At 37.2% G+C, this 20,109-nt stretch overlaps 1 protein-coding gene across 2 annotated transcripts in view; it reads right to left on the bottom strand.

The window, feature by feature from the left end:
* The window catches only part of LOC127419266 (solute carrier organic anion transporter family member 4A1-like), a 55,152-nt gene extending 38,666 nt beyond the window's left edge, over positions 1-16,486 (bottom strand). For both annotated transcript variants that reach the window (XM_051660535.1, XM_051660534.1), the window contains exon 1: positions 16,325-16,486. The gene's annotated coding sequence lies outside the window, so the exon portion shown is untranslated. The remainder of the gene's footprint in view (positions 1-16,324) is intronic.
* Positions 16,487-20,109: the final 3,623 nt, after the last annotated feature.

Raw genomic sequence — 20,109 nt, 5'->3', positions numbered from 1 at the left:
TCACTGTCAGTTTTTTTTTTTTTTCCTCAGTGTTGTGCCTCATGTTTTGTCAATTATACCTTGTTTTTTATATTAAATGTTTACTACATGCAGTTTGCTTTTTTTTTTATATATATATGTTTAAGTTGCAACATTTTCACATTTAAGGAAACTTAAAAAAAAAAAAAAAAAAAGAAAAAAAAAATAGCACATTTCACCTAAAATTAGAGTTGAATTATGTTTTAAATAATTATTAAAATAATACAAGGCATATTCATGATTTCAAAAACATTTTTTAAGTTGTATAAATTAAGTTTGCAGGACTTAATAAACATTAGTAATTGCATTTTTTGAATGGACTAAAATAATTAAATTTTAATTTATAGTTTCTGAGAAAAACAAGTTTTGCATACTTGAGACTTAAGTTTTGAATCTTGTAAACGTAAAGGCAATCAGTTGCCTCTAAGTTAGTAGAACTTCTACGGGTTTGCATTGTTTTTAACCCTCCAAAAATTGGCCCCATTTACCTCCATTGTAAGTGCCTCACTTAAAGAAAAGGAAGGAAAGTCAAAATAATTTTGTGGTAATCAACACTGACACAAATGCTTTTGATTGAGCTTAACTTGTATTGTTTTATTGGGTTTAAATTGATTCCGTTTTGTTCAGAGAACTTGTTTCAATCACGTGGAACCACTTGATTGAGTTTTTTTAAAGAGTAGTTTGGACAGAGCCTTGCATCTCCAGGGTTCTGCAGCATGACCCTGTGGGATATAGGCTCCAGACCTAATGTACTAAAATGATCTAATGGGACCAGACAAGGGAAGTCTCTGACCCAGTAATAACTGCTGATCTCACTACATCCTGCATAGACAAGGAAAGCATTCATTTTAAGCACAGACCACAAAGGAAGACACACACATGCAAATAAGCATACACATACTGTATGCTGCAGATACATAAAGCCACGCATGCAAAGTAGACAACCATTTTAAACTATGAACTACTTTGCTGACTGTGGAGTCCTTTAGACTGTCGACTTTTGTCCTTGCGACCATACTAATATACTGTATATTTGACACTGCGGCCTCTTCTGACTTGTACCTGATTGGATGAATAAATGGATTCCAACAATATCATTCAATACATGTTTGTTGTTAGATATTTGATTTTTCTTGGGCCATGTGTGCAGACCAAGTTTCCTATATATCCAGGGTCTTGTCTCATCATTTAGTTGTAAACTTGTCTTACACTGTGTAACAGAGTGGAATGAATGACCCAGACATGTGGCCAATCAGAATCTCTGCACTCCAGGTTTCGCCCCTGGCATTGGGATATGTGGGTTAACATAGAGTGTCATAAGACAGTTACAAACAGAGTCACTTGAAATGTCCTGACATCACATTCGATGAAAGCTTTTGAATACATATTTATAAATTATAATTATATAATAATCTAGGAACACTCACATTAAAGGAATAGTTCGCCCTAAAATGAAAATTCCCTCATCATTCACTCACCCTCATGTAAAACTGCATTTTAGTGCCATGTTAAAATAAAACAAAATCTAAGATTTTGAGAAAAAAGTCATAGTATTACGAGAATAAAATTGTAGCATTATGAGATTGAAGTCATACAATTTTGAGAATAAAGTCAAAATTACCAGAATAAATTCATACCATTACGAAAATAGTGTATTGCATGAATAAAGTAAGATATTTTGAGTAAAAAAAAAAAAAGTAAAAAAATAAAAATCACAAATTAAACAAAACGGACACCAAGCCAGCAGCTTCATTATTGCAAGAAATTGATGTGGATGATTAAGTTAAATAATACTTTAGGATAGGATTTACCAATAAAGAAATCCTTTGTCTTTTGGCGCATCAACACAGAGTTATTATTAGTGTCCACTGCGGTTATGTAGGAAACTGAATTTATTCAGGAGAAAGAACCAGGAAGTTATTCATGCAGACTAGCCTGGCGTGAGTGATGCGTGGTCTGCTTTTTTGCTAGTTTTTGCTCTCAAAACAATAGTATAACTGAGAGGATGTTACCACATACAATGTCTTGAAATGTGCCCAGCAGTTCTAGTTATTTTTTGCTTCACTTGTGTAAGCATCTTGCGTGTCCCTTGGAAGGTGCCCACAGGTTGAAAACTCTTGTGCTAATGCACACTTCATTCATGAAAAGAAAGCCTGCAAAAACCTCCCACATTAAATGAATAGTTCACTCAAAAAAATTTAAATTCTTTCATCATTTACTCACCATCATGCCATCCCAGATGTGTTTGACTTTCTTCTGCAGAACACAAAGATTTTTAGAAGAATATCTTAGCTCTGTAAGTCCATTCAGTGCAAGTGAATGGTGGCCATTCCTTTGAAGCTCCAGGAGATAAAATCAGCATAAAGGTAAACCATACAACTTCAGTGGTTTAATCAATGTCTTCTGAAGCAATCCAATCAATTTTGGGTGAAAACAGACCAAAATATATTTCTCTTTTTGCACTGTACATCTTGCCATTGCAGTCTCTAGGCATGATCATGATTTCAAGCTCGATTACACTTCCTATAGTTTGACGCATGTGCAGAGCGCTAGATGGCACCCTTAGGAAGTGTAATCGAGCTTGAAATAATGATTTCTAAAGAGAATGATGTCAAGATGCACATTGAAAAGGAGTTATATTTTCATCTGTTCTCACCCAAAACCAACTGTATCACTTCAGAAGACATGGATTTAGTCACTGGAGTATGATGGATTATGTTTATGCTGACTTGATTTGTTTATTTGGAGCTTCAAAGGCCTGGCCACCATTTACTTGCATTGAATGGACCAACAGATCTGAAATATTCTTCTAAAAATATTCATTTGTGTTCTGCAGAAGAAAGTTTTACACATCTTAGATGGCATGAGGGTGAGTAAATAATGTGAGAATTATTATTTTTGGGTGAACCATCCCTTTAAATTCAGCTCAGCTAACTTGACAACAAAGTTGTACAGCCAGTGTTATCTCTCTGTGTTTATTGTATGTAAAGACAGACACACTGTTTTTTGCTGTTTTCCACCACATTATTTTGATGTTACTTTCCTCAGGACTTTTCTCAAAATATAACGACTTTAATTTCATAATGATACAACTTTATTCTTGTAATTTTGACTTTATTCTAAAAACATTACGACTTTATTCTCAAAATCTTTGCTTTTATCATTTTTAAGGACTTAAATATTGATCTGTTTTTCACCACACTTATATCGCTTCTTAAGACATGGATTAAATCACTGGAATCGTATGGATTACTTTTATGCTGCCTTTATGTGCTTTTTGGAGCTTCAGTGTTCTGGCCACCATTCACTTGCATTGTTTGGGCCAACAGAGCTGAAATATTCTTCTAAAAATCTTTGTTTGTGTTCTGCAGAAGAGAGAAAGTCATAAACATCTAGGATGACATGAGGGTGAGTAAATGATGAGAGAATTTTTAATTTTTAGTGAACTATTCCTTTAACATTAATAACAGCACAGTAAAAGTCTTTGAAAGATGTTTTTTTTTTCTCTTTATTGTTTCAGGTCAAGTCTTTTTATGTGCTGTTGTTACAGCAAAGCGCTGCAGCAACAATACATTTCAAGACAATCACTGTCGTTACATCCACTGCTGTGATTAATCTTAATATACAGGTGCATCTCAATAAATTAGAATGTCGTGGAAAAGTTCATTTATTTCAGTAATTCAACTCAAATTGTGAAACTTGTGTATTAAATAAATTCAATGCACACAGACTGAAGTAGTTTAAGTCTTTGGTTCTTTTAATTGTGATGATTTTGGCTCACATTTAACAAAAACCCACCAATTCACTGTCTCAACAAATTAGAATACATCATAAGACCAATAAAAAAAAACATTTTTAGTGAATTGTTGGCCTTCTGGAAAGTATGTTAATTTACTGTATATTTACTCAATACTTGGTAGGGGCTCCTTTTGCTTTAATTACCGCCTCAATTCAGCGTGGCATGGAGGTGATCAGTTTGTGGCACTGCTGAGGTGGGATGGAAGCCCAGGTTTCTTTGACAGTGGCCTTCAGCTCATCTGCATTTTTTGGTCTCTTGTTTCTCATTTTCCTCTTGACAATACCCCATAGATTCTCTATGGGGTTCAGGTCTGGTGAGTTTGCTGGCCAGTCAAGCACACCAACACCATGGTCATTTAACCAACTTTTGGTGCTTTTGGCAGTGTGGGCAGGTGCCAAATCCTGCTGGAAAATGAAATCAGCATCTTTTAAAAGCTGGTCAGCAGAAGAAAGCATGAAGTGCTCCAAAATTTCTTGGTAAACGGGTGCAGTGACTTTGGTTTTCAAAAAACACAATGGACCAACACCAGCAGATGACATTGCACCCCAAATCATCACAGACTGTGGAAACTTAACACTGGACTTCAAGCAACTTGGGCTATGAGCTTCTCCACCCTTCCTCCAGACTCTAGGACCTTGGTTTCCAAATGAAATACAAAACTTGCTCTCATCTGAAAAGAGGACTTTAGCCCAGGTAAGACGCCTCTGACGTTGTCTGTGGTTCAGGAGTGGCTTAACAAGAGGAATACGACAACTGTAGCCAAATTCCTTGACATGTCTGTGTGTGGTGGCTCTTGATGCCTTGACCCCAGCCTCAGTCCATTCCTTGTGAAGTTCACCCAAATTCTTGAATCGATTTTGCTTGACAATCCTCATAAGGCTGCGGTTCTCTCGGTTGGTTGTGCATCTTTTTCTTCCACACTTTTTCCTTCCACTCAACTTTCTGTTAACATGCTTGGATACAGCACTCTGTGAACAGCCAGCTTCTTTGGCAATGAATGTTTGTGGCTTACTCTCCTTGTGAAGGGTGTCAATGATTGTCTTCTGGACAACTGTCAGATCAGCAGTCTTCCCCATGATTGTGTAGCCTAGTGAACCAAAATGAGAGACCATTTTGAAGGCTCAGGAAACCTTTGCAGGTGTTTTGAGTTGATAAGCTCATTGGCATGTCACCATATTCTAATTTGTTGAGATAGTGAATTGGTGGGTTTTTGTTAAATGTGAGCCAAAATCATCACAATTAAAAGAACCAAAGACTTAAACTACTTCACTCTGTGTGCACTGAATTTATTTAATACACGAGTTTCACAATTTGAGTTGAATTACTGAAATAAATGAACTTTTCCACGACATTCTAATTTATTGAGATGCACCTGTATTTGTGATGTGTTGTGGAGTGATTAAAATCTTATGCTGATTCTGATGCTGATTCTTGAACTGGCAAATCTCTGTTTCATGTTTAACTGGCAAGTTAACATTTTGTTCTTTTCAATAACTGAAAAACAAAGGCATTTTCAGGTCTGATATTTATAATTATTTATAATAACTCAATAATATTGTGCTATGTAGTTGTGTCAGTGGCGATGAGGCATCAGTATGTCAGCTAATTACAGACGTTAACGTCAATACAAAGAAATGTGCATGGACAAGGAAGTGGGCTTTTAATTTAAGAGACATAGAAGTGCTTTCACAACAAACATGCTTTCCCTACCCCAAAGATACTGCTTTAAGATATTATGAAAGCTGTATCATTACTACCTGACCCTCATAAGCAGAAAAATATAAACTTATAGATTGTAGGGAGATATATAGGCCATAAAAATTTTAATTTGGAAATATAATACATACAAGTTCTCATATCTGCTAGGTATTGAACTACAGGAAGTGCAAATTTGCAGCAAGGTTTGTGAATATAAATCATAAATAATACCATAGTAATACCAACTAGATAAAGTCCTCAAGACAAACTTTGATGTTGGCTTGAGAAAGCCTAGCCTGAAAGTTTGAAGTAGTTGTAAAAGCTTGAAGTTTGAAGGTTTTAAGTTAAGTAGTTACAAGTTTAAGTAGTAGTTTTAAAAGTTCAAAGTTTAAAGATTATAAGACCATTCAGTCTATCAGATAGATAGATAGATAGATCATTTGGTTGCTAGGCAGTTACCAAGGTGATACTCAATAGGCTCCTTGGTACCCTGAGTCCAATGAATGAAACCAGAAGTCTTTTGTTGTTCTGGTGCAGAGATACATGATTTGTTACTTGGTTGCTAGGGTAACCCCATCTGGTTGCTAGGCAGTTACCAAGGTAATACTCAAAAGGCTCCTTGCTCCCCTGAGTCCAATGAACAAAACCAGAAGTCTTTACGTTATTCTGGTGCAGAGATATATGATTTGTTACTTGGTTGCTAGGATAACCCCATCTGGTTGCTAGGCAGTTACCAGAGTGATACTTAACATGGCTACTTGCTATCCTGAGTGAAATAAGTCACTCGGAAGTCTCTACGATTTTCTGGTGCAGAGATATGTGTTTTGTTACTTGATTGCTAGGGTAAGCCCATGTGGTTACTAGGCAGTTACCAAGGTGATACTTAACATGGCTCCTTGCTATCCTGTGTGAAATAAGTCAACCCAGAAGTCTCTACGACATTCTGATCCCGAGATACCCATCTTAGTGATTTTGAATGGAAGTCAATGGTGGAATTTTCTCCTCTCTCCACAGAGAAATGCAGGAGCTCTTTTAGAGTGACCATCGGGTTCTTGGTCACCTCCCTAACTAAGGCCCTTCTCCCCCGATTGCTCAGTTTGGCCAGGCGGCCAGCTCTAAGAAGAGTCCTACTGGTTCCAAACTTCTTCCATTTACGGATGATGGAGGCCACTGTGCTCATTGGGACCTTCAATGCTGCAGACATTTTTCTGTACCCTTCCCCAGATCTGTGCCTCTATACAATCCTGTCTCAGAGGTCTACAGAGAATTCCTTGGACTTCATGGCTTGGTTTGTGCTCTGACATGCACTGTTAACTGTGGGACCTTATATAGACTGGTGTGTGCCTTCCCAAATCATGTCCAATCAACTGAATTTACCACAGGTGGACTCCCATCAAGTTGTAGAAACATCTCAAGGATGATCAGTGGAAACAGGATGCACATGAGGTCAATTTTGAGTGTCATGGCAAAGGCTGTGAATACTTATGTACATGTGATTTTTTTCGTTTTTTATTTTTATTAAATTTGCAAAGATTTCAAACAAACTTCTTTCACGTTGTCATTATGGGGTATTGTTTGTAGAATTTTGAGGAAAATAATGAATTTAATCCATTTTGGAATAAGGCTGTAACATAACAAAATTTGGAAAAAGTGAAGTGCTGTGAATACTTTCCGGATGCACTGTATATATATATATATATATATATATATATATATATATATATATATATATAAGTTTGGAATAATGTACAGATTTTGCTTTTATGGAAAGAAATTGGTACTTTTATTCACCAAAGTGGCATTCAACTGATCACAATGTATAGTCAGGAAATTAATAACGTGAAAAATTACTATTACAATTTGAAACAGTACTTCTTAATATACTTCAGAGTTCTCATAAAAAAATCCTCCATGTGCAGCAATGACAGCGTTGCAGATCCTTGGCATTCTAGCTGTTAGTTTGTCCAGATACTCAGGTGACATTTCGCCTTGTCTTGTCGGGCACTTCTCACGCACCTTACAGTCTAGCTGATCCCAAAAAAGCTCAATGGGGTTAAGATCCATAACACTCTTTTCCAATTATCTGTTGTCCAATGTCTGTTTCTTTGCCCACTCTAACCTTTCCTTTTTGTTCTTCCTGTTTCAAAAGTGTCTTTTTCTTTGCAATTCTTCCCATAATGCCTGCACCCCTGAGTCTTCTCTTTACTGTGTACATGAAACTGGTGTTGAGCGGGTAGAATTCAATGAAGCTGTCAGCTGAAGACATGTGAGGCATCTATTTCTCAAACAAGAGACTCTGATGTACTTATCCTCTTGTTTAGTTGTACATCTGGTCTTCCACATCTCTTTCTGTCCTTGTTAGAGCCAGTTGTCCTTTGTCTTTGAAGACTGTAGTGTACACCTTTGTATGAAATCTAGTGCCCCAACGATATATCGGTCGGCCGATATTATCCTTTCACCGATATATCGGTATCGCCGTATATGTTTACCGATATGCGGCGATATGAAAACTTATAATGCAGAAAACAATGCTTTAGAATTGGTGTCACAGCGTAGTTTGTCCAGCAGGATGCGCTCTGACTCCATTGTTTACAGAGCTGACTCTGAGCTGACGGTGGCTCTGCAGACAGGGCGTCATTCAGTTCAGCGGTGTCATCACGGTAAGTTGTAAACTAGTTTGTTAAATACATACTGGAAACTTAATAAACAATGACTCCATCATTTTCGCTTTTCAATATAACTAATATAACGTTAACCCTGTCCCTGACAACCATGTCACTCATGTCTGTTTGCTGTTAGCTATCTATAGTTTGTCAGTGCAGTCAGTAATGTAACAGATTGAAAGGTAAACATCAGAGCATCTTTTTGCAGCTCAGCAGACAACGGTGCGGTGGTGGATTGTGTCTGTTGAGTGTTGATTTCACGCTACGCTATTACCTAGTTGGTGAGACAAAATGCTGGTCCATCTTTTACTCTCTGTGACAACAAGCTTATAGCTAACTAGCTAACCACGTTGCTACTTTCATTGCTTGTCAGCTGAGTGGAAGCTAATTTGCAAACATGTATTCACCAAACTGTTTTGTTTAGGATTCACAGTTTGGTACCCCCTTCAACCAAACAATTCCAGTCATTGCATTTACAAAATGTAATATTAAAAAGTCTGGTTTTCCACCGTTGAAAGTTTCCCCTGAAATTGTATTGCAGAATACGGTGTAACACCGCTGCTTATCTGTTTATCTCTTGTCTCGGCAGTATTAATATAGTCAGCATTTGACTGATACTAAACAGTACTGATGTTTATTTAGCTATTTCTTTTATTTTATTTATTCTTTATTTTAATGGTCACCATTTGACTGATACTAAACATACAGTACTTATGTTTATTTAGCTATTTATTTTATTTTTTATTTATTCTTTATTTTAATGGTCAGCATTTGACTGATACTAAACAGTACTGATGTTTAACTATTTATTGTATTTTTATTTATTCTTTATTTTCTCAGTGTTCATTTCTAGAAATTGACAATGCATAATAATAATGTCAAATATTCTTTGATAAAAATATTTAAGAAAGCAGCCTTCTGAGTACTTTGCATAGTCATATCGGTGCAAAATCTGTGAAAAATCCACATAGATATGGTCTGTTTTCATTCCAGCTCAAAAATTTAATATATCGGCCACCATATCAGTAATCAATGAATTTTCCCTCTCTAAAATTGGTATCGGTCTCAAAAATCCCATATTGGTTGGGCTCTAATGAAATCTTCAGATTTTTTGGCAATTTCAAGCATTGTATAGCCTTCACTCCTTAAAACAATGATAATATATGCTAATATTGACCTTAAGACATGCCAGTCTATTGCATACTGTAGCAACTCAAAAACAAACACAAAGACAATGTTAAGCTTCATTTAACGAACCAAATAGCTTTCAGCTGTGTTTGATATAATAGATCACCCTGGGATGCTTTTTAAACAGTATTGAAGGAGTTCCCATCTATATGCTGGGCACTTATTGGCTGCTTTTCTTTATTATTTGGTCCAAACTTTTTTTTATTTTTTTTATTTTAGATTTATAATTAAATAAATTAATATGGTGGCACAATTATATTTTTGTCTACAAAACTAATTTCAAACATTTAAGCATACGCCTTCAGATCAAAAGATTTTTAAGATCATGGGAAACATTTCAGTCAAGTGTTTCAAAACTTTTGACCGGTAGTGTGTGTGTGTGTATATATATATCACATAAACACTCTGGTCTTGCTTACAGATTAGCAGAGGAGGTTACTCTGGGAGGAGGTGATGCAAGAGTCTATTTCCAGTTGATTTAATCTCTTGCATCATGTGTAATGTCAGATTTCATGTATTCATTACTGTTGAATGGTCTCTGGGGGAGAAAAGTGAATTAAATGCTTAGTCAAAAACATTCCAGAGAGCAAGGAAATATTAATCAGCTCTGTAGATCATAATTGAGTGACAAGGAGTCATCATTCTGCTAATCAACACTTGACCTTCCACTGGACACTAATGCTTTCAGAGATCTATTCCATTTACAGTACTGTATATAAATAACAGGGTTTAACAAGGAAACATTTAAGCCTGAATAAAAAGTTATTGTTGAGTAAAGGGTGAAGTAATATTGGCAAAGGAAGTCCATACACCTCTCTGTAAAGTTCTATCACTGGCATGGTGCACTGGAATGCTGTACCAATCTGTATCTGTTTGCACTTATTGATAAGCCAGCAAATACAAAACGTTCCCCTAAAGCCCGGTGCACAATTTTGGCCACAATTCTGCCATCTGAGACAAATTTCGGGAATCCTTAAGGATTTCTGTCATTGTTGGGCAAAAACAGCAATCTTACAACATTTAGTGTGACATGCTCACCAACAGCTGATTAATAGCATTTGCGATGATCTTTAGCCTCTGACGAAGTTCTGGTAGTGTCAAAAATTTAGCATAGCAGCCGTATAGTGTGACTGCGATGAGAAAGTCCGCTCCTCTCTCACTCCCCCATTCAATGTAGAATTAGGGGAGATGGAGGGTACACATCCCTCCCAATGCTTATAAGGGGGTGAACTGTCCCCCCCAATCATGCGTCTGTCACTGTTTATATATTTTTAATCAACGTTGAAAATAACTTAATGAGTATGTGATAATGGCAAGGCTTGCAATGATGTATGTCATGGGAATGATGGGGAAGAAATGGCAAACAAGAAATCAGATATTCAAACCTTTTTTAATCACTGAAAACAAAGTGTAAGTATGCTAGCCATTGACAAGTTAGTCAGAATTTCATGCACCATTACTTTTGTAGGGCTGAACGATTAATTGAAATAAAATCGAAATTGTGATATGACCTAGTGTGATTATCAATTGCTGCGATATAATTAATTAAATAAATAATTAGTTTACACGTGCTGCTCACTGCAGTTTCTGTATGCATTTCTCGTGGCTAATCAGACCTTGCATGAGGCATGAAAATGTTTTTAGACTGTTTCCGAAAAGTGCTAAGACCAGGGTCATAAATTAACAGGGGCTCATAGCAAAAATGCAACCGAAATTGATAAAAATGACCCCAAAATTCAAAATAGGGGGCCAAAAACTGCCCCATCAAAGAGTTCTTGTATTTTTATTATTAACATCTGATTTTGTTACAAATGCTTTGCGATCTTTATTTGAAATTTAGTTTAAAATTATTTGTAGCGTGCCATCTGTCATGCAGATATCGCACCATCACTCCGCACAGACAGCCACTTCTCTCGCTCCACAAGTCTGCGTAGTTCGGTCCGGTGCTAAATTCCATTTGTTTCTCTCTTTTAAAAAAAATTTCCTCCCTGTGCAAAATATCCCTGCCTATGATCAGCCCATCTCACTTATTCTGCTTTTTGTCTGTCTGAAAAGCTTCACCTCTCTTCACCCGCTAGAGGCCCAAAGTGCGGGAGGGATGGATGTTGTGTATGTAGAAAATTAATAAGGAATATAAAATCACAAAATATAATGTAATCAAATGTTAAGATTTCCTTAAAAATAATAATATTATCATTAAAAATACCAGGATTTGTTAATTAATCCTAATGTTGAAAATAAATAAACTTTGTAAATAACCACATTTACTGTGTGACTAAACACTGGGTGAAATGTTTATTTTTGCCTTGTTTTTTTCAAATGACATGGAGTTAGTTGATAACAGTTTTGTTTAATAAGCTCCACATTCGGAGGCCTGGGTAGTTCAGTGGTAAAAGACACTGGCTACCACCCCTGGAGTTTGCTAGTTCAAATCCCAGGGCGTGCTGAGTGACAACCAAATTGGCCCGGTTGCTAGGGAGGGTAGAGTCACATGGGGTAACCTCCTGGTGGTCACTATAATGTGGTTCATTGTCAGTGGTGCGTGTGGTGAGTTGAGCGCGGATGCCGCGGTGGATGGCATGAAGCCTCCACACGCACTATTTCTCCGTGGCAACGTGCTCAACAAGCCACGTGATAAGATACACAGGTTGATGATCTCAGACGGAGGCAACTGGGATTCATCCTCCACCACCTGGATTGATGCGAATCACTACACGTCCACGAGCACTTAAAAGCGCATAGGGAATTGGGCATTCCAAATTGGGTGAAAAAGGGGAAACAATAATAATAATAATAATAATAAGCTCCACATTCCAAATCCAAAGAAATCTGGAAGTCCTCCTGTGGCATTGCATTATTTTAGTTTTTAGGCTATGTTCAATTAATAGCTAAATATATTTAGAATGACATGAATGAGGGAAAAATAAGTGGTTTTGGAAAGAGTTTCAGTTACAATGTACAGTATCAGGCAATATGTAATTCTTGAAACATGCCTGTTGACATTGTAACTTAAACATTCCCTAATGAATTATATTGAATCGAAAGTGTAATCTAACGGAATAATGTTTAATTTAGAAATCAATGGCAATACCCAAACCTACAAATATTAGTTGATTTAATTTTATTAGTAACAGCCTACTGTATCTCATTATTCAAATTGAAGTATTTAACATAAATAGATGACACAGAATAAATGTATAAGGTTAGGGCCCTTTCAGAAGAAAAAAAAAATGCTTTGAATCACTTTAATATTGCCCCCTAATGGAAAAGTTAATTTCTGACCCTGGCTAAGACCCAATCACAAAGTGGACAAAAACAGGTACAGAGTGGACAGGTACAATAAGAATTCAATGTGATACAAACTTGAACACGCTTCCAGTATTTCCATCATATTGCAGTTCAGATCACAATCGCAATATTTTTCAAAATAATCACAATTCGACTTTTTTTGTCCAAATCGTTCACCCCTAGTATATGGTACTTACAGTATGAAAAATTATTATTTACGGATATGTGTTCTTATGATAGTTCATTCAAAACTGGCCATAAACAAGCCATGCCTAATTTATTTTCCCAGCAGGCAAATGCTGAAATGCAATAGTGTTCATCTACAGAGCAAGAAGGTGAATCAGCAGAGATTGAGGTGAGCTTCCACTGCTGCTGCTGAAGAAGAAAAAAAAAACAAAAAAACATATAGGCCTCTTTTGTCTATTTTTTGAAAATGTAAAAAATTCTTCAGTTAAATTTAAAAGTAAAGTGTCATCATTATGTATATTTTAGTTTATTTTTTTACACAGATCTCTGGAATAGATATCTAGCAGTCTGTTGTTTCTAAATAACAACCGCACATCTGGGTATTTAGTCATATCAGACCGCTCATCCAGGTATTGCGAGTCATCTTTCCTACTTCTCGTATTAAACTGGGATTTTCTGTCAGTTTGCGATGTTTGTGAGAGACACGCTTTAACTGACACAATTATTTTTCTGTCTTTTTCTGTAAAACTGGTTTAGAGTTTCTGAATAAATGGGAAGAAATGGCAACCATTAAATCAGGGTTTTTTTAATTGTCAAAGTCTTAAGTATGCTAGCTATTGACAAGTTCATCAGAATTGTATGCACCACATACCATTATACCAAATAAAATATTTAAGACTATTTGAGCCTGTGTTTTAACTAATCCTAATGTTAGTTCATTTAAAACTGGCCATAGTAAACAAGTCATGTTGCATATATATTAGCAGGCAATTGTTGAAATGCAGCAAGGTTTATCTACAGAGCAAGAAGGTGAGTCAACTGAGATAGAGGTGAGCTTACAAAGAGAATAGTTATCCAATTGAGGCAGTGCCAAAAACATATAGGCTTGTTTGGTCTTTTGTAAGGAATATTTAAACATTCTTCTCGTAGTTAGGCTTCAAGTTTGGTTTATTGTAGGGGCAACACTTTTCAATAAGGTTGTATACAAAAGGTTAATTTTATTTAACAAAATAGTGAACATGAACTAACAATGAGCAATATTTTTTAGCATGTATTAATATTGGTGTTTAAAATTTTTATTTTCACACCTTTTTAACTTTAAAAGTTGTTAACATGTTAACATCAACTAATGTATTATGAACTAATGTGAACTAACATTGAATAATTGTATTACCTATAGATTAAGATTAACATTTAACCTTAATTAAAATGGATGGTTCATTGTTAGTTCACTATTTCTAATGCATACTAATGCTTACTTTTTTAACCATATTGTAAAGTGTTACTATTGTATGTTTTTGAATGTTTGTCTCTGGATTTATAGGAAAGAGAGACAGCAGACAGGACAGAAGTCAGGGTCAGAAATTTCATAAGTGAAAACACTGAGTATGCAATAGAAACACAGGAATATGTGAAGCCAAACCAGCCAGACTCAAAGTGTATCGCTGTGCAAAGCTTACAAATAAAGACACTCCACTTCCAGAATAGGTGGTACAAAGACTACACATGGCTATATTACAGTCCTGAAGTAAATGAGGTGCTGTGATTCTATTGTGCCAGAGCCTTTCAAACAAAGAAGTTTGGGTGATGTATCATATGTTTGTTTCAAAGACTGATAGTGATACCTATTAGAACACCATTGTGATAACACTATAAAGAGTTGTATAACAAGTGAAGTGAGTTTTTATCTGAACTGTTACGACACTACAGTACAGTAAATAACCATTAAATAAAGTCCTAATGCAGCATTTATATGCAATAAAGCACAATGGCCCGTGTTAATATGATGTATCTTATGAGGCTACATGTCTCATCAGTGTGTCCCCCTCAAAGTTCAAATGAAACCTACGACACTGTCCATTGGGAATTTGCAAACGCAATATATTATCAGCCTATATGAATTTTCGAAATTTTGCATGGCCTATAGGTTACTAATCTAAGAGGAGAAAGACGTACTATAACCCACCTTTGTTTTCCCCAATGTGACCGCAGAACTTTGTCATTTTTCGGGCCACAGGTCTTCTTTTTTCCATAATGAATCTTTGCTTGTGGTAGCTAATTATTTCTGTATAGGCTACCTCCCCCACTGGCGTTCATTCTCAAGATCTGTAGTTTTTTGTATTTGTGATCAGGATGTCTTATTAAAGGCCTATTTGACAGGTGATGGAGTGGTATTGGAGCAATGGAAATGCTGATGCCCTGACTTTCAGAAAGAAAGAAAAAAAAAACGGTCCTCAAGGCAAATCTCGCCGTTTTGCTTCTATTTATTATTAACGATCTATACACTTCTATTATATTAACGATCACGTTCACCGATTGGGACGATTGGGACCACCAACAGTCTGATATAATGTTGCACAGTGTGCCATGGCTATCTCAATGCGTTCATATCGTACAGTCCGACAAGTACAATCTTAAGGACTGTAAAATTCCTACAGTGTATAGCGAGCTTAACATTATTGTATGATTCCAATTTGGTTGTTTTTGTGGGAACCAGTTCCTTATGTTCTAGGAACATTCTTTTTATGTTTCATTTTTTATATAACCATAAACTAACGTTCCCAAAACGTTGCAGGGAGGTTTTTGTGGCATACATAAACTCTACATAACGTTCTCTAATGGTTATTTGTGGGTTTTATTATTTACACATACAGCATTAACCTACAACTTTAGGTAATTTTTACTTTGGATAATTTCGATATTACAAAGATAAATGATTAGCCTTCAGCACCTTTTGCTTGCAGGCAACAGTTGCACGTGGATTTGAGAATACTTATTGTATCATCCCAATAAGTCCTGCTGGAGTAGGCAAGAGTGCGTAATCTGCGTATTATATAATGTTGATACAACAACTGAACAAATGAAACTCGCGAGCACGCGGGGGTTTTCACGTTAGCTTTGCGCTAGAACTATTACAATGGCAGAACATCCTCATACAGTATACGCATATAGGAAAAAGTGGTCAAACGGTGTCGTGCAACTGTGGATGTTGTTCAAAGGAACAAAGGGGTTTAAATATATTGTTTAAAGTGGCACGCGCTTCCTCCAGCTTGTTGATGATAAAACATAACTTAATTTTGAGACAATTCGATATTTCGGATGCATGATATATGCAAATAAAGGCAGATCGATAGAAACAGCATAAACGCTATTGGTAATATATAGCCTACATTTTGGATGGGACGCCTTTATGTTTTATGAAGTGATCTGAGCATGTGTTCAGGGACATGGAAACAAGTGGAGGAAACACGCAATATATCTGTCGTCTACGTTGGTCACGACTGAAAAGGCTTTTGTTGTTATACACAATCAACAGACATAATAGACGGCATCAGTCGGGCCGAACAACCATATGGCTCGCTGTTTTTAAGACTCTGTCTGACAAGTGCTGCTTTATTGTAGAGTTTACTACCTTCACTATCATCACCCGCACACGGTGCGTTCATCACTGTCTCAACATGGAAATGTCATGAAAGCTACTCACGTTTTCACGCTACCGAGGATTCAGACGACTCCTCCATTTCCAACAGCTATTTCAATCAATTTCTCATTGGTGTGCTTTGCTCTACACGTTGTTTATCTTCGTAGATCCATGAATAAACGCTCAGGCTGTAGATGTTGTAAAATGCTCAGTGTTCGGATTAAACAGCTGTCACCCGATGAGAGTCCGCCCCCCATGGCGCTATGTTGCTGGACCAATAGGTGTCATCCTGTACTAACGGCTGTGTGACAGCTGATTTCACACTTTGACAATCCAGCATCCTCAATTAGAAGCAGGGTTAGGTTAGGTCGTGACGTGCACTTATCCGTATCACATTTTCCTCATTTCATTCATGTTTTAAATGTAAAGCCCTTTCAATAGTGTTCCATGGAAAACAGTTTGCCAACAAAAATACCAGTTATTACCGTTATTATTCTTACAATAAAACTGTTGTAAAGGTATTACCTATCTCTGTCATAATAAAAAAGTAAGCACTGGACTCAACTCAAAATGTAAAATCTGTCATCATTCACTCACCCTCATTGTGTTCCAAACATGTATGGCTTTCTATCTTTTGTGTAGCACACAATGAGTTATTAAGCCAATATTGTTATTAAGCAATATTGTTAAGTATTTATGGGACGTTTTAATCCAAATAAGCAGATACAATTATAGAAATCTATGTCGTGTTTGTGCTTTATCCATAGGGAATTTGCAAGCGTGATATATTATCAGCCTATATGAATTTTCGAAATTTTGCATGGCCTTGGTTACTAATCTAAAAGAGAAAGACGTACTATGACACACCTTTTTTGTTTTCCCCTATGTGAATGGAGAAGTTTGTCATTTTTCGCGCCACAAGTCTTTTTATTTTCACAATGAATATTTGCTTGTGGTAGCTAATTATTACTGTTTAGGCTACCTCCCGCACTCACGTTCATTCTCAACATCTGTAATTTTTTGTATTTGTGATCAGGCTGTCTCAGGGGCAGATTATGACTAGCAAGGGCCCTGGGGCCACTTTTCTTTTAGGGCCCTCCAGTCCAATTATCTTTTAAAGTTGAGATCTACGCAATCTATTTTCACTATTTTAAGTCTATTTTAATGCCTGTTTTGTTATTTACAGTCAGATTAATTCAAACACACAGCATGGATGTGGTAAAGAACCGCTCAACCAAAATATGTTTGCTGAACTGCCACTATTCTTAAAGAGACAGTACCATTTTAATGTTTGTTTTACATAATGTAAACTCAATGTAAATATAACAAATTATGATACAAAAAACAAGCATGTAACAAAATGTGTAATAATTATGTAAACGTGTATATATTTAAAGGGCATATATTTTAACTTGGCAAAGAGTTCAGGCAGTTCTGGCTCGTGCTGCTATATCTTTTCTAACTCATCTGTATGATGAGGTGCGTTCCATTCAGAAGTGATCATCCCTATACCCTATTTCCTTCAAAGACTTTACCCTCCATTGTGAGAGCTTCAATGGTCTGAAAGGTGTGGGGCTCAAAAATAGTGGTAATTTGGTCATTTAATTGGAAATTCTGTTTGGAATGACCCTACAGCTTGGCTACCATTATTCTTCTCCCATCAAAAAAAGCACTTTGAAGGCATCATTTGAGCCAGATTCCCCTAGACTACATTAAATTGACAGACTGTTTAGATGAGCTACGAGCCTGTTTTTGAATGTTCATGAATTCAAACTTCAGCTGTCAAAACACACAAACCCTTTAATCTGCTTTAAGATGCTCTCTTCTTTCTTTCTTTCTTGCTTACTTTCTGTAAGACCAGTACAAACTTCTAACTTCAAACTATTTTAAACTTTCAGACAAGGTTTTGTCAACAAACTTTATGTATCTAGTTTAATCAGTACATTTGTCCTGCACAAAATAAAATTAAACATTTTATTTTTCCCAACCACCTAAGCCAAGTTATTTTTTGTAATGTAGGTGCAACAGGTTCGAGGAATGAGGAAGCGGGAGATGGAGAATCCAACTCAAAGCTACATTTCTTAATAACACAAAACAGGTTCGCTTAACAGCGTAATGGTAAAGCTTCAGATATAAACACTCAAACGCTCTAGGTATTAAGGGGATCTGCCGATATCCCTTTGTTAATTCAAATGTTGAATAAAAGTGAGCCATGCCAACCAATCGAGCAGTTCGTCAATTGGAAAAGCATAAAATTTCGACACCGCATTAACTTTCCTTTAATCCACACAGAACTGGACTGAGCCATCGCTCTTATGTACCAGAACCACCGGGCTGGCCCAATCACTGTGGAATTCTTCTATTACCCCCATATCGAGCATGGCTTTTAATTCTTCCCGATCTACCTGTATCTTGTGTTCGGGTAAGCAGTATGGATGACTATGTACCACTACCCCTGGGATTGTCTCTGTGTGGTGTTTTATGAGACCAGTGTGGCCAGGGAGAGGCAAGAACACGTCAGAGAAATTATTTTGCAACCTGGAAACCTCTGTACGTTGTGACAGCAAGAGGTGGTCTCCTCGAGGGACCGGGGTGAAGTAATTGGCTTTTAGATTCACTTCCAGTCCGAGCTCCTCCCTCTCCAGAACTACTGTCGCCAAGGATACAGCTACCGCCTCTCTCCATGGTTTTAGTAGGTTGAGATGGTAAATTTGATGTGCCCCACCCCCATCCATACGCACAAACTCATAATCGACTTCCCCAACTCACCGTGTGACCTCAAAGGGCCCTTGCCACTTCGCGAGTAATTTTGAGCTCTGTGGGCAGTAATACAAGTACTTTATCTCCCTGTGCAAACTCCCGTAGCCGAGCTCCCCTGTTATACAGCTGGGACTGACGTTCATGTGCCTGTAACAAATTCTCCAGTGTGTGGAGTTTTACTCTCAGGTCAAGAACGTATTGAATTTAATTTTTGCTCTGTGAAGGTCCCTCCTCCCAATTTTCCTTCATGACGTCTAACACGCCACGGGGCTTACTCCCATTTAACAATTAAAACAGGGAAAACGCCGTGGAGACTTGCGGGACCTCTTGCACTGCAAAAAACAGGGGTTCGAGCTACTTATCCCAGTTCCGAGCATCTTTGTGTATGAACTTACGAATCATATTCTTTAAGGTCTCATTAAATAGTTTGACCAAGCTGTCCGTTTGGGGATGGTACATGCTTGTCCGAATCGATTTAATACCCAATAATTCGTACAGCTCGCGTAGTGTACATGACATAAAAGCCGTGCCCTGATCAGTGAGTATTTCCTTCGGAATCCCCACTTGGGAGATAATTTTGAAGAGTGCCTCCGCAACACTACATGCTGAGATGTTGCGCAGTGGCACTGCTTCCGGATATCGCGTTGCGTAATTCACCAGGATTAATGGAAAGCGATGCCCGCATGCTGCCATTCTAATGGCCTGACGAGGTCCATACCAATTCGTTTGAAAGGAACCTCGATCAATGGAAGAGGGCGCAATGCCAATTTTGGAGTGGCCGGCAGATTCACCAGCTGACATTCACGGCATGCCGCACACCACCGGCGAACATCCCCGTGAATGCCCGGCCAATAGAAATGGGCCATGACGGCTTAGTGTTTTCCCCTGTCCCAAGTGACCTGCCATCGGATTATGATGAGCCACCTGGAATAACATTTCACGACGGCTCTTTGGTATCAACAACTGGGTTGTATTTTCATTTGTCCGAGTATCCTGTGTCACTCTATACAACCGATCTTTTATAACTGAAAAATATGGATATGCGAGTGCGATGCTCGGCTGGAGACATTGACCATCAATCACTTTCA

This window comes from Myxocyprinus asiaticus, chromosome 28 (genome assembly GCF_019703515.2).
Source record: "Myxocyprinus asiaticus isolate MX2 ecotype Aquarium Trade chromosome 28, UBuf_Myxa_2, whole genome shotgun sequence".
NCBI classification, from domain to species: Eukaryota; Metazoa; Chordata; class Actinopteri; order Cypriniformes; family Catostomidae; genus Myxocyprinus; species Myxocyprinus asiaticus.
This window is presented reverse-complemented; position numbering and strand designations above follow the sequence as displayed.